Source organism: Loxodonta africana, chromosome 6, assembly GCF_030014295.1.
Source record: "Loxodonta africana isolate mLoxAfr1 chromosome 6, mLoxAfr1.hap2, whole genome shotgun sequence".
In the NCBI taxonomy this organism is placed as follows: Eukaryota; Metazoa; Chordata; class Mammalia; order Proboscidea; family Elephantidae; genus Loxodonta; species Loxodonta africana.
The window spans coordinates 76,049,684-76,063,976 of NC_087347.1; the positions used below are offsets into that span (position 1 = coordinate 76,049,684).

At 41.0% G+C, this 14,293-nt stretch overlaps 1 protein-coding gene across 1 annotated transcript in view; it reads right to left on the reverse strand.

Moving 5' to 3' along the window:
• Positions 1-14,293, reverse strand: part of MYO3B (myosin IIIB) — a 557,666-nt gene that overhangs the window by 42,312 nt on the left and 501,061 nt on the right.

Consider the following 14,293-nt stretch of genomic DNA (forward strand, 5'->3'; position numbering starts at 1 on the left):
ACAAGCTATAAACAAGGAAACAAATAGGCTGTTGTGAGTCTGAATTATAGAGGAAAGGGAGCAAAGAGAGGGTGGTGGAAGACGGTTCCTCTGAAGAGGTAATAGTTAAGTTAAGTTGAGACCTTATGGATGATAGCAATCAGCCATGTGAAGAGAGGTTAACAGTGGGGGTGGGGAGCTCGCAAGGCTGAGGGAACAGCATACGCTAACACCATGTTCATGTCCTCAAGGCAGATAAGATCTGATCACTGTGGCTGGATTGTAGTGCAAAAGGGGACCATGACATAAGGTTGGAGCAATAGGCTGTGGCCAGGTCATGAAGGGCGTTGATGGCTACGGGAGGGAGTTTGAATTTTAATTTTATTTTAAGTACAACAGGAAGCAACTGAGGAGAATGGGAAGAGACAAGACATGAGACAGTTTATATCTTTAAAAAAGACACTGTCTAGAAAGGGCCACATGAACCAGAGACTACATCACCCTCAGACCAGAAGAACTAGATGGTGCCCGGCTACAACTGATGACTGCTGTGACAGGGAACACAACAGAGAACCCCTGAGGGAGCAGGAGAGCAGTGGGATGCAGACCCCAAATTCTCATAAGACCAGACTTAATGCTCTGACTGAGACTAGAAGGACCCTGGTGGTCATGGCCCCCAGACCTTCTGTTGCCCCAGGACAGGAACCATTCCAGAAGCCAACTCTTCAGACATGGATTGGACTGGACAATGGGTTGGAGAGGGATGCTGGTGAGGAGTGAGCTTCTTGGATCAGGTGGACACTTGAGACTGTGTTGGCATCTCCTGCCTGGAGGGGAGATGAGACGGTGGAGGGGGTTAGAAGCCGGCGAAATGGACACAAAAAGAGAGAGTGGAGGGAGAGAGCAGGCTGTCTCATTCGGGGGAGAGTAATTGGGAGTGTGTAGCAAGGTGTATATGGGTTTTTGTGTGGGAGACTGACTTGATTTGTAAACTTTCACTTAAAGCACAATAAAAATTATTTAAAAAAATTCAAAAAAAAAAGACACTGTCTCTGATGTGAGGCACATACATGTAGGCACAGGAGTGGAAGCAAGGAGACCATTGGGAGGCTACTGCAGGCCAGAGGTGATGGTTGTTTGGACCAGGGTGAAGAGGAAGAGAGGTGGAAAGATACATTTAAGAGACTGCTTTGGATTAAATTATGCACCTCCCCCCACCCCAAAACAAACAAATAAATAAATTATATCCTCCAGAAAGATAAGTTGAAGTCCATACTCCTGGTACCTCTGAATGCGGCCTTATTTGGAAATAGACTCTTTGAAGGTGTACCTGTTAAATGAACAAGCATTCATATTGGATTATAAAAGAGGAGAAGAGACACAGAGAAACATACAGAGGGAAGATGGCCACATAACAGAGGCAGAGATTGTGGGAAACAAAGTTGTAAACCAAGGAATGCCAAGGATTTCTGGGAGCCACCAGGAGCTAGGAGAGAGGCATGACACCGATGCTCTCTCAGAGCCCTCAGAAGAATTCAACACAGTGGATATTCTGAATTTAGACTCCTAGCCTTCAGAACTGTGAGATAATAAATTTCTGTTTTTATAAGACACCCAGCTTGTGGTACGTTGTTTGTCAGTACTGGGAGGCTAATGAAGAGGCCAAATTAACAGAAGTTGCTGATGAATTGGATATGCAGTATAAGAGAAAGGGAGTGATCAAGAATGGCTTTCAAGCTTCTGGCTTGGGTACTTTGGTAGATGGCGATGCCATGAACTGAAATAGGGAACATGAAGGGAGGACCGAGACTTCTGAGGTTATGAGGAAATGAAGAGTTCAGTTTTGGACATATTAAACTTGGGATGCCTGCGGGACATCTTAGTGAAAATATCAAGCAGGAAGTAAGATGTCCCTTTCTTGACCTGTGGGACGTACAGTGGCCACCTACAGTTTCCACCTCCAAGGTTTCTTGGGAAGCTGCTTTCCCATGTACTGTGTATGCTGCCGTAGGGTGAAGACCTACATAACTGTTTGAAATGGAAGAAACGGTCATGTGCCACAAATTACTGTTTTTACAGAGTATTGTATGAGGTGATGCTGAATCAATATTTTTGATAGGTAAAATATGGATTTTGATAAAAATTCTTTGGAATACATATGTCCTCTTGGACTCTGGGGAGTAGAACTGGGGGGACACTGGACTCTGAGGGTAGGATTGGTGGATGAGGCAACACAAAAATTCATACTACCTACCAAAAATTCAGACACATTCAATGATTCAGCATGCATTCCATTAATGAAAACATATGGTATCAACAAAAAATTCAAAGCAGAAAACAACTGGGTCTTGAAAGGAATATGCATGCCTGGGATCCAGAGAAACAATCTGGGCTGAGATATGAGTTGGCGAGTCATCAGTATTTCAGCGGAATTTAAGTTTGGGGAATAAATGTAGGAAAAGAAGAAAAAAGGTTCCTTTCTGATGCTTGAAGAACTCTAGTATTTAGAAGTGGATAGGAAAGAAAGAGTAGCTGGGAAAAACCAGGAGCTTTCTCACAGAAACTGAGAAAAGAGAGTATTTTAAGAAGGCCACTTGTCAAATGCTGCTGAGAGGTGGAATAAGAAAAGGACAGAGAGGGTAGTCTGGATCTGACAGTGTGGAGGTCTTCTGTGACACAGATAAACTCATTTCAGGGAGGTGGGGGTCCAGGTAGGTTCTGTAGGGGAAGAAATATAGGCAAGATGTACAGTCAAAAAATTGCAAAACATTTGGCCAAGAAAGAGCTAAGAGAAGAAGGGTGAGGGAGGAGATCCTGAATTAACTGAGTATTATTAAAATGGACTATGAAAATCCTAAGAAGCCCTGGTGGCACAACGGTTAAGCACTCGGCTGCTAACTGAAAGGTCAGCAGTTTGAACCCACTAGTGGCTCTGTCGGAGAAAAGACCTGGCAATCTGCTCCCACAAAGGTTACAGCCTAGGAAACACTATGGACAGTTCTACTCTGTCCTGTAGGATCACTATGAATCAGAATCAACTCAGCAGTACACAACAACATGAAAATCCTGGAAGTGATTAAGTATTGTTTTCTATCAACGAGTTAAAATTTTGAACACCTACATTATGTGAGCTCTTTCTGAAATATCATGTTCCTCAGGAATCATTTCCTTTTCTGTTTTCTTTGCCTATATTTCTCTTTTTTTAAAAAAAAATTTTTGTGTTTGTGGTGAAAGTTTACACAGGAAATTAGGTTCTCATTCAACAATATCTATACATATTGTTCACTGACACTGGCTACATTTTTCACAATATATCAGCATTCTTATTACTTCCATTCTGGTTGTTCTGTCTTTTCCTATATTTCTGGAAGGAGTATGTCTGGACTGCTACAATTAATATAGTTTTTCTATCCTTGACTATCATTTTTTTGTCCCTTAAGTTCTGAAAGACACAGTCATTGAAGAATGTTCTTCTGTTTAAGAGGATTTTATTTTTTCCCTCTAAATCCAAAATGCTGACCTAGTTGGTTTCTGTATCTCTCGGTACAGTTCACTTCCCTCTTATCTTAAGGGTTATTAAATGAGGGTAAAATTTCATTACAAATTTTAGTTTAAAAACTTTTAATTAACATTGTTAATTGAATTAACACACTCTAGGTTTTTTTTTTTTTTAAATCAAACAGTGCAAAAAATTATAGAATAAAACTAAGCACTTCCCAGAATTCTAGTCTTTGGTCTAGAGTAAATCACCACTATTAATATCTTGTGTGAAAATATTCTATGTGTGTATAATTCTAAAGGAGCAGTGGTGGCACCATGGTTAAGTGTTTCACTGCTGATTGAACTGTCAGTTGTTTGAACCCACCAGCAGCTCCTCAGGAGAAATGACCTGGAGATCTCCTCCCATGAAGATTACAGCCTAGGAAACTCTATGGGGTAGTTCTACTCTGTCACATGGGGTTGCTAAGAGTCAGAATCAACTTGATTGCACACAACAACAACATTCAATTCTAAGGCTGTGTTTTCTGCCCATTAAAAAAAAGAAAAAGAAAAACCCTTCAAATGTGAGAATATTTATATGCTTTCTTCCTTTCTTTTTTCACATTTCAATATAACATGGGGTTGTTTCCACAGGAACACATGTAGATATAACTCATTCTTTCTCCTGTGTTGTACTACAATTTAACAAGTTCTCTACTGATGAACGTTTGTTTTTTTGAGCATCTTAAAACCATGGCCCCCAAATTTTCTTGAATTATTACATAAAACTTTTGCCCAAGAATATACAAAACCTTTGCCCAATATTAATTAAGTAATTGTCTACCCAAACCCAAAGAAGGATAGATGGGAATAACTACCGTTTTCATATTTTACGATCAGGAAAGATGATTGACATTTTTGTGACTCTTCCATCTAGGAAATATAAGGATTTCAGCAATCCTAGCCTTTATGCCAGAAAAATAAAAAAGAAAAAATATCAAAGTTTTAAGACGTTTAGAAAAAAAACCTTCAGAATAAGAGACTCTCATATGATTTAACAAGTGGAGCCCTAGTGGTGCAGTGATTAAGAACTTGGCTGTTAACCAAGAGGTCAGCAGTTCAAATCCACCAGCTGCTCCTTGGAAACCCTATGGGGCAGTTCTATTCGGACTTGACGGCAGTGGGTTTTATATAGCAAGTGTGTGGTGTTTTCTTTTGTTTGTATTAAACAATATGCTACTAGATTTTTAAAAATAGTCAAGTTTTCTTTCATACTTCATACTACGTGGACAATTAACAATTTCAAACAATACTACTATTTTTATTTGAGGGAGATTTTTCAGGGGCTTAATTAATGCACCATGGGGCAGTTATGCTGCGCACAAGTCATTCTGGCATCTCCACTGATTAGGAAGGTATGTTTCAGGGACAAGGAGGTAGAATGTTTAGGCTGGAAACACAGAATAAAGTTTGATTGTTAAGCCGTGCTTAAAGATTTTGTCTTTTATCCTGTAGGCCCTGGGGAGACATTGAGACTTCTGATCAGGAGAATGACATGTACTAATTGATCTGGCAGAGGCATACAGAATGAATTAGAGGGGGAAACAGAGGAAGAGAAGCGAAAAGAACACTGCTGTAGACCAGGCTGAGGAGATGAAAGCTACAGTGAGGACAGCAGAAACAAAAGTGAAAAGGAAACAAAAGTGGGTCTTAACTGTTGTTGCTGCCCCAGCACCCTGAAGAGGTAAGACATGATCCCATTAACTAACAGCGATTCATTCTATATTCAAAAATCTTTTTGAATAAATGCAGCAGGAAACCCAAATTACAAGGCTAAGCCATTAAAGTATATCACAACAAATCATTAAACTATATATATAAACAAGAAAGTGATTGTCTTCTGAGTTCTCTGTTGCTTACATTGGATGGAGTGCTATCACATTCTTTCATTGGTACCTTCCATGAGCCATCACTAGTATAAAATAGCAAGGTAAGACCTCCAGGAGGGGAAAATATTCAACAATGATGGCTCACTTCTGAGGTTAATAATCTGTGCTAGGTAAATTCTAGATAGTTTAAAGATAAATGGTTTAAGAATATTTATTTTTAATCTAAGTATTAAAAATGATGAAAGAAGATATACATAAATATACAACCACAGGGATTAGAAGGAGCTCTTTAAACATGAGATCAAAAGCAGACACTCTAAAAGAAAATATTGACTGCATAAAATTGAAAAACAAAAACCTTTTACACTAAAAACAACAACAAAGAACTCCAAACAAAATTAAAAGGCAATTGATAGAAGAAAAAAATATTTGTAGCATCTGTGTTTAACAATAGATCACTATGCCTAATACATAAAGAGCTAATACAAACCTTTGAGAAAAAGAGACTTCCTACTCAGAGCTTCCTTCAGAGGATAAAGCAGACTTGATACACATTTTCAAGTCTTTCTCCTTTCACTTAAAGGTGGCCATAACTGCCCAGAGTGTGGTGGAGCGGATGGTCCCAGTACTAACAGATTTATACGCTTGAGCTTGACAGAGTCCTTTCTATGGAGTGGCAAGGAAGTAGAGGGTGATTAAGAACATGACAAGGGGGTGGGGAGATAGTCTTGTAGAGTGAAATGAAGACAGTATGGATGAAAACACTAAAGAAAATGAATAGAGAAACACCAAAGCTGTTTTTCAAGCAACACAGTGTGATTAAAAAAAAAAAAAAATCTAATACACAGGACCCAGCCTGCACTCTATTAAATGCGTACTGAATTTAAGTGAAAGCATGACATGGCTCGAGGCAAAGAGACAAGAGAAGAAATAGGCTCTGCCTTTAACAATAATTACAAGAATAATAATAATAAAAAAAGCTAATAATATTATTATAGCTTATTAGGTACCTGATTCTTTGCTTAGCTCTGTACATGGGTTATTTCCACACAGTAACCCTGTGAGATTGGTGCTGTTATCCCCATTTTACAGATTGAGAAATTGAAGCTCAGAAAATTCAAACACTTCACCCAAGTTCACATAGCTAGTAAATGGCTGGGTGATTCAAATTTGGGTTATTTGACTCCAGAACCCATGTTGTCACCACTCTGTTCTACTTCCTCCCTGGCTATGTCTCACCAGCAGGTAGACCACGTGTGGTCTCAATGGGCTCAGGTCCTCGGCCCTCAGCCCAAGAGTGGCTCTTAGGGGAGGGACTGCAGTTGTGAATTTCCACACAGGATGGCTGGACTCCTAGTGCCATGAAACACCAGGCTAAGCTGGAAGATGGAGAGAAGAGGCCACAAAAATGACCTTTTTGGGCCTTCAGAGGACTCCAGTCCTACCTTCCAGTGAACAAACTGTGCTCTGTTTGTTCAGATGGAGGAGGGCTGCGGTGCCAAGCACCGTACATTGCAAGGGTATTCATTTGCGAGACCCTTTGATGTCACATGCATCCCAAGAACACCCGGCTAAAACAGGCAGAGCTGCTTTGTGTTTATGCGCCTAAGCAGAACCATTTGAGTACACAGACCAAAAGCCCTGGTCTGGGAGCGCTGCGTTTTCTCCAATAGAGTGATTCATTGCTAATGTCTTCATTTTGGACACTGCAATTGAATGTGAAGCCATATGCTTTAAATTAAAAGCACACTAAGCAAATCACAAGTTTCTCAAGATAGTGCTTAAAGTCTGTTTTTGGCATCTGTTGGTTGCCATATGATCCTGTAATTAAACAACAAATATTTTCTGCAAAATCAATCATTTTAGCTGTCCCCAAATGTTATGATTATGATATTTAGATGCTATGTTGAGAAATAAGTTGCACAACTAGACCCTTTCAGAATTGTTTGTTCTCTACTCCAATCTTGTCCTGATCTTTCTTTAGCCACGTTATTCCAATTCATTATCTTAGAACGAAAAGCTTTTTAGTTATATGAGAAATAAAGAGCAGATCCACAGAGTTGGAAATGTTGGCAGCAATAAAAGATACTATGGTATCTATTTGATCAGAAGATTCATTCACCCTGAGTTTAGTACCAGAAGCAATCAGGGTTCTTGGTTGCAGTCGTCAGAAATCAACTGAGACTGTCCTAAGCATTAAAAAAAAAAAAAAAAATCCATTGGAAGGAAGTCAGGGGCTCACAGAATTCATGGAGAGGCTAGAGAACCCAGCTTGGGCAATGGACAGGATCTAGCACACTCTGGAGGGCCAGGCAGTGGAAGCAGGCCTGGCTGCTGCTGCTCTGACAACTCCACCCTCCCTGTGTCTTTGACTAGTTGGCTCAAAGAGTCTGGGAGAAACACCAGCTTGGCAGTGCCTAAGGGCTTGCTCCATGACAGATCTGTAGTATAAGGGAGGGGATGGCCTCTATCTCCCACCTAGTCACAGAGGAGCTTCCTCAAGGGAGATGGGGTGCTAACAGCAAGGCAAGGTAAATGCCATACAGCCAAAATTTTGTTACCACACTCCTAAAATGGAGTACTTGTCCTAGCCACGTTTTCCAGCCTCAGCACAAAAATGTATATAGAGAACCAACTGTGAGGGTCACAGACGAGGTGAAGATAGGACCCAGCATCTAGTTAGCAGGGAATAGCAAGTGAAGAGGCTTGTTTTCAGAAGGAATCTAGCCTTATTTAACTGGGCCAGTGGCTGTTGAATGTGTGTTAAGGACAATGGCTCCTTAAGCACAGTTCAGCTTAGAGGCTAACTTCTACAAAATTCACCGTTTCTTACTTCCTTAAAGGGCCTTCTCCAGGGCCTGGAAGGTAGGATGAAGTGTGTGGGGTTATGGTCATTGGGGGGTAAAACCCAAAAAACCCAACCTGTTGCTGTCAAGTCGATTCTGACTCATAGTGAACTGCCCCATAGGGTTTCCAAGGAGCGGTTGGTGGATTCGAACTGCCAACTTTTTGGTTAGCAGCTGCGCCAACAGGGCTCCACACTGGAGGGTAGGGGAGGGAAAAACAACAGAGGATGCTTATTTAAATGAGTCGTTCTTCTCTCTGCAAGTCTTATGGGCTGGAGGAAACACATATTCAGAATTAAGGCATTTCATGGCCAAATCAAGTCCGATTAGAAGTATGTGGTAATGCTTAGGTATGTGGAACAGCTAGAATTAGTGTTCTGCATGATTTATGTTGTGCTCCTTGGAAACTCTATGGGGCAGTTCCACTCTGTCCTATAGGGTCGCTATGAGTTGGAATCGACTCCACAGCACTAGGGTTTTTGGTTTTTTTTCTGAGGCCCATCTGAACTTAGGTAAAAACAAGTCCAGATGAGGTGGTGGGAAGCAGGGGTCAGGGGAAGGCAGAGGGAGCAGCAGGGGTTGGAAATGGTAACAGTTAACAGAGGGACCACTTATGGGTGAGATGTGAGGGGCTCAGGAGCCTGTCCTCTCCTTGGCCTGGTACCTGGTGCTTCTTTTTAGATTAAGGCAGGGGTGCCCAACAGAAAGGTGGTGACAGGGCTTCTTGGATTATTTTCAGTATTTCAACAAACTCAGCCAAAATCACAAACAGGCTAATTACAACTTTACATTTCTTTCCTTTTGGCCTGAAATTAATTCCCTTGATATGGTGACACTGACTCTATCGTGATGGTGGCTAAGACCTAATGGCACCCATTCTTATAATTAATAAAGTGGGAAAATTAATTTGATCAAATAAATTATACTTTTGGGAGAAGATATAAATTTCAAAATATAGCATCCATAATGGAGAAAACCATAGTAGATGGTAAAAGGCTGGGAACTCCTGGACTCAGCTATTCTGACTGCCAAAGATTCCTACTAAGATGCAACTATATTTGGGAAGGATTAATTAACAGCAGCAACCACAGAAACCTCATTCATTAATTAGATGAGCTGAGAAAGAAGAGTTTATTGGGGTGAGAGTAAGAAGGGAGGCCTACAAAGGCACAGATGGCATGCTCTTTGGAGCTGGGGGACCTTGTATCCCTGGGAATACCCTGAAAGCACCTAGAAAGTAATAATAGACCAAGATGAAAAAAAAAAAAAAGAGTTGCTGTTGAGTTGATTCCAACTGATGGTGACTCCATATGGGTCAAAGTAGAACTGTACTCCATAAAGTTTTCAATGGCTGATTTTTCTGAGTGCCAAGCCTTTCTACTGAGGCACCTCTGGAACCTCTCAATTAATAGCTGAGTGTGTTAGCTGTATGCACCACCCAGGGACTCCAAGCCAGGAGAAGAGGAACAAAATTGAGGAATGACAGAGATAAAAGGCTATTAATGGCTTCTACCTCATAATTTAGTCATGTCTGTCTAAAGCTATACTAGACAACTCATCTCCCTGGTGGCCACAAGATTACCATCAACCAGCTGGCCATCTTTAGTTAAGACAGTGCTGCAAGAATTACTACCATTTTTCTTGTATACCTCCTACACGCTAGGGGCTGGCCTATGTGAATGGCATATATCATCTCTACTCCTCATCACAACCCGGCAAAATGGTGGTTATTGTTCCTATTTTACAGAAATGAAACTTAGGTGCTGGGAGGGTAAGTGACTTGATCGAGATCCCATGGCTAGTCCATGTCAGAGCCAGATGTGAATTATGACCACACCGCACCAGAGCTCGTGTCCTCACTGTGTCACTCTTCTGTACTTTGGAGCCTGGGGCAGAACCCTGTCCTTAGGCCCTCTCAATACCACCCTCTCATCTGAGTCAAGTACAGCCAGTGAGGACTCATTATTCACCTTCTGTGCCCAGACTGGGCTGTTTTCAGTAATAGAAAAGTAATAGATGAAAGGGCGAGAGTCTACTTCAGCAATTGGGGTGTGTGTGTGGGTGTGTGCAAGTACCTGTGTGCATGTGTGTGTGTGCACATGTATGCACTAGGAGACAGCGCACACTTACCTGGCTGCTGGGTCTTGACATCCGGAGATAAGCAAGGTGTAAAAGGCTGTGAGGAGTAGGTGGAGACTGAAATACAGGTGAGATTGGGGTTGGTAGAACATGGAGGCCAGGTTTAAGCTGTGACACTGCTTACCCTCAACACTTCTGCCACAGGGCTGGGGTACCAGGGGCTGCACAGGACCCACTAGCCTCAGGGCAATGAATTAATAGCATAAAGGAGCCATCCTGTTGCTTAGTCCTCCAACACCCAGGGTAAAATCTTTATTTGCTATTAGAAAATTTGTTAGTCAGGTGTATTTTAGCTGCAAGTGGCAGAAACCAACTCAGATTTGTTCATCCAACTCGGGAAATATTGGCTTACTTGATAGAATAGTCCAGGGGGAAGAGCTGGTTTCAGTTATTTCAGGGATTTAAATAATGTAATCTGGATTTTCTCTCTTATTGTCCCTTGTACCACTACAACCCAATCCCTTTCATCTCTTAGCTCTGCTCCTTCCTATGCACTGACAATACTCTCTTCTACTACATACAGCCTTCCTCCCCTTGGTAGTGGTGGTGGTGGTGGTGGAAATGGTAAAATGGGAGGATGTGTTTGTGGGGCTGAGGACAGCCATATATAAAATCTCAGATAGGTCCAACTTGAGGCATTTACCCTATCCTGGACCAATCACTGTGGCCAGGGTGATAACTTAATCTAATCTATTAGACCTGGGTCACATACCCAACTCTTTAGCTAGACATTAGCGTATGTTGACTGAGAACCCCATCAACACCACATGAAGTGTGTGTGTGTATGGGGGGGGGGTATTATTTCCCAAAGGAAGGAAGGTAACATGGTTGGAAGAAGTGAATAAGAAGGGCTGTTGGGCTGACAACACTAACAGTTGTTGGCTACCGTGTCCTTATGAATATCAGAAAGTACAAAATCAGTGATATACATGAAATACTATGGATTCTCCATGAAAAACGGTCAGACGTTTTATGACATAGGAAATTCTTACAGATGCTCCTGACTAATGACTACCATGGTGCACATCAGAGAGTTGGAAACAAAACAGTGGAAAGCCAAGGCTGCATCAGGTTCAAATACATGGAGCTCATTTATTTTAAGATGTGCAGTTCCCTTTTAATTATTTATAATACCTCACAGCATATTGTAAGTGGATCCCAGTATATTTTGTGAGAATAATGAAGACTCAGGACTAACAGATCTCATTCGAGTCTATGTTTTCTAGCTCTTTTTAAGAGGTGGGAGAGAAACAGCCAAAGTCAACATTCAGGTCTGTTTATCTGCTTGGGGGTTTATCTTTTCTGCTCTGATGTGTACAAGGGACTGTGAATTCTGATCGTTAGGTAAACTCTGTGAAGCTAAAAAAGCTACTTATGCTCACTGCACCTCAGTTTTCTCATTTGTAAAATGAGAAATGTAAAGTTGGTGAGAGATTCATTAATTAATGTATTCAGACATGCAGAAATATTTATTGAGCATATACCATGGCCAGACCATGTGATGGATACCAAAGATACATCGAGATGACTAAATGACCCCTGCCCTCAACAACCTTATGATCAGTGAAGGAGACAGACGAAAGGAAATGATATTCATAAAGCACCTGGCACAGAGTCTGGTATGTAGTTAGTGCTCAATAAATGTGAATTGCATCCCTTCCCTTTCCTTGCCAATCCATTTACTCATCTTGTCTTAACTTAGACATGGTGCCAGGTCTCTTACTTTCTCTGAGCCTTCATTTTCTCATGGGTTGATTGAGACATTCTAATATTTCTTCTTGCTCTAAAATTCTGCAAATCTTTGGTTCCCTTCTCCCTTCACTCAGGGTACAGGAATAGGCTTACTAAGGGGACTCTCACTGGGGCTCATTACTTGAATTCTATGTCTCTGAAGGGTAGTCTATTTTTGTTGCCAAACTGGCGTTGCCCCATCAGCTTCACCCCAATATGAAGCTTGCCATAGATATTTCTACCCTTTCCCACCTAAATCAGTCTCAAAAAGCACCATTTCTCATAGAGGGGCACGTATAAGAGTGATTTTACAACACACATAGGAGGCAGTATGGTTTGGAGTTAAGGGCTTTGGTTCAATTAGATTTGGCTGGAATCCCAGCACCAACTACAGGATTTACAGCAAATGGTTTAACCTTTTCATGCTTCATTTTTCTTACCTGTAGATGGAAATAAAAATCATACACTTCAACAGGGATATTATGAGGATTGAATAAGATAATATATGAGGGGTGCCTCCCACAGAGAAGATGTTGAGTAAATAAAATCTACTGTATTGAGTTATGATTGTATATGAATTGCAAAATGGTAGTTGTAAAGAATGTCTGCCGGGAAGTAAAGAACTGCAGCTGGTTCTAGATTTCTACTATCAGGATTAATGCATTTTTAATGAGTTCAATACATAATATTTGGGCATTATTCTTTTAGCAGAAGGTGAGGAAAGTGACATTAAGAGAGTTAACCAGGAAGGGTGGTGACCTTGGGCCAGTCATATGTTCTGGGCTTTGATTCTTCACTTGTGAAATAAGAGAGTTGGACTTGATGATCTCTAAAATCCTTTTAATTCTAAAGTTTTGTGATTCTGGGCTTTGCTGAAAATCTGTGGGAGAGTTTCCCAAAAAACAATTGCCTTTTTTCCTACTCTATTCACTATCCCTTCCTACATGAGGCCTGCCAACTGATGACTAGTTAGCTACCCTTTGTTGTCATGAATCTCTGTTGTCATTAACCTCATGTTTCTGTAGAAAAATCTCTTTTGTCCACCGAAATGTGGAAAGGTGTGGTTTACAACCCTGAACAGCTTTTTTATTTTTTCATTTTTGATCTCATGAGTTGGAACTCATTTAGCATGATCATGAGAAACAACAGAGGCCCTATGGGTACTAGGCCTCCTGGGAATGAGATTAGTGATTGTGAAGGCCTGAAGTTGCAGGCATATATTGATATTGTACAAGCTCTAAATCCACAGGAATCTGCTGGTGCTCAAAGGAGAGCAATCAAAAACCTAAATTAATAATTATGTCAATACACTGTGCCGAAGAAAGGAAAAAAAAAAAAATCTATGCCTGAGGCTATCGGAAAAAACACAAGGTTTCAAGTAGGGAAAGGGAACTAGAAAAGCATCCAAAGGTTCAGTGTGATGATGATCGCTTTCAAATGTTGAGGCAAATGTGGCATTAGGATGACTTTTCTCTTCCACCAGCCCATTTTGGCAGGCATCTGTGACCTCAGAATATTGGGACAAATTCTCTCACGTTAATGACTTGAAGATTCTACTACAAAGTCAAAAGTCTGAGGGGCTCTGAGTGTAAAGAAAGCAGTTCAGTCAAGTGTTTTCCCCAGCAGCACCCTAGAGGTCCTGGGGGAGAGAAACCACTTTGAATATTGTGGCCCATGATCCTGAGAATTCTAAATTTGGTGTCAGAGTCTAACCCTCCTTCCTGGGCTTAAAAGCAGGTAGCAGACCACTCTTCCATTTCCAAATTCAGCTAGATTTTCTCAGCTCAGTTCCATGCCCTATACGTCAAAAAGGAAAATACGAAGATGAAGAAAGACAGAATTTTTAGATTCAGAGTTTCGAGGCAAAGACAATGACAACAACAACGAAAGATACAGTGCACTCCTTCCGGTAATGGAAAGGGAAATGGTTGAGAAAAAATGTTTGAAGAAAGTACCCTTAGGTTATGCAAGTGTTCAGCTGATTCACGGTCTGCTTTGTGCCTGGCTCCCTCATTACAATGGGCTTCAAAATAAAATTTGTTAATATAGGGTGTGTGTGTGTCGGGGGTGGGGGGGTAGGGTATAATGAGAAATTTTATTAGATACAAAAAACAAAATATGGAAGATTATTTCTATTTGATTCAAAACAGCTTAGAATGTCAGCTCTTGTTTATACCCTAAGGAGAAATGTTAAGGTTTAATTTTTGAGAGTAAAACCTCAATTTTGAA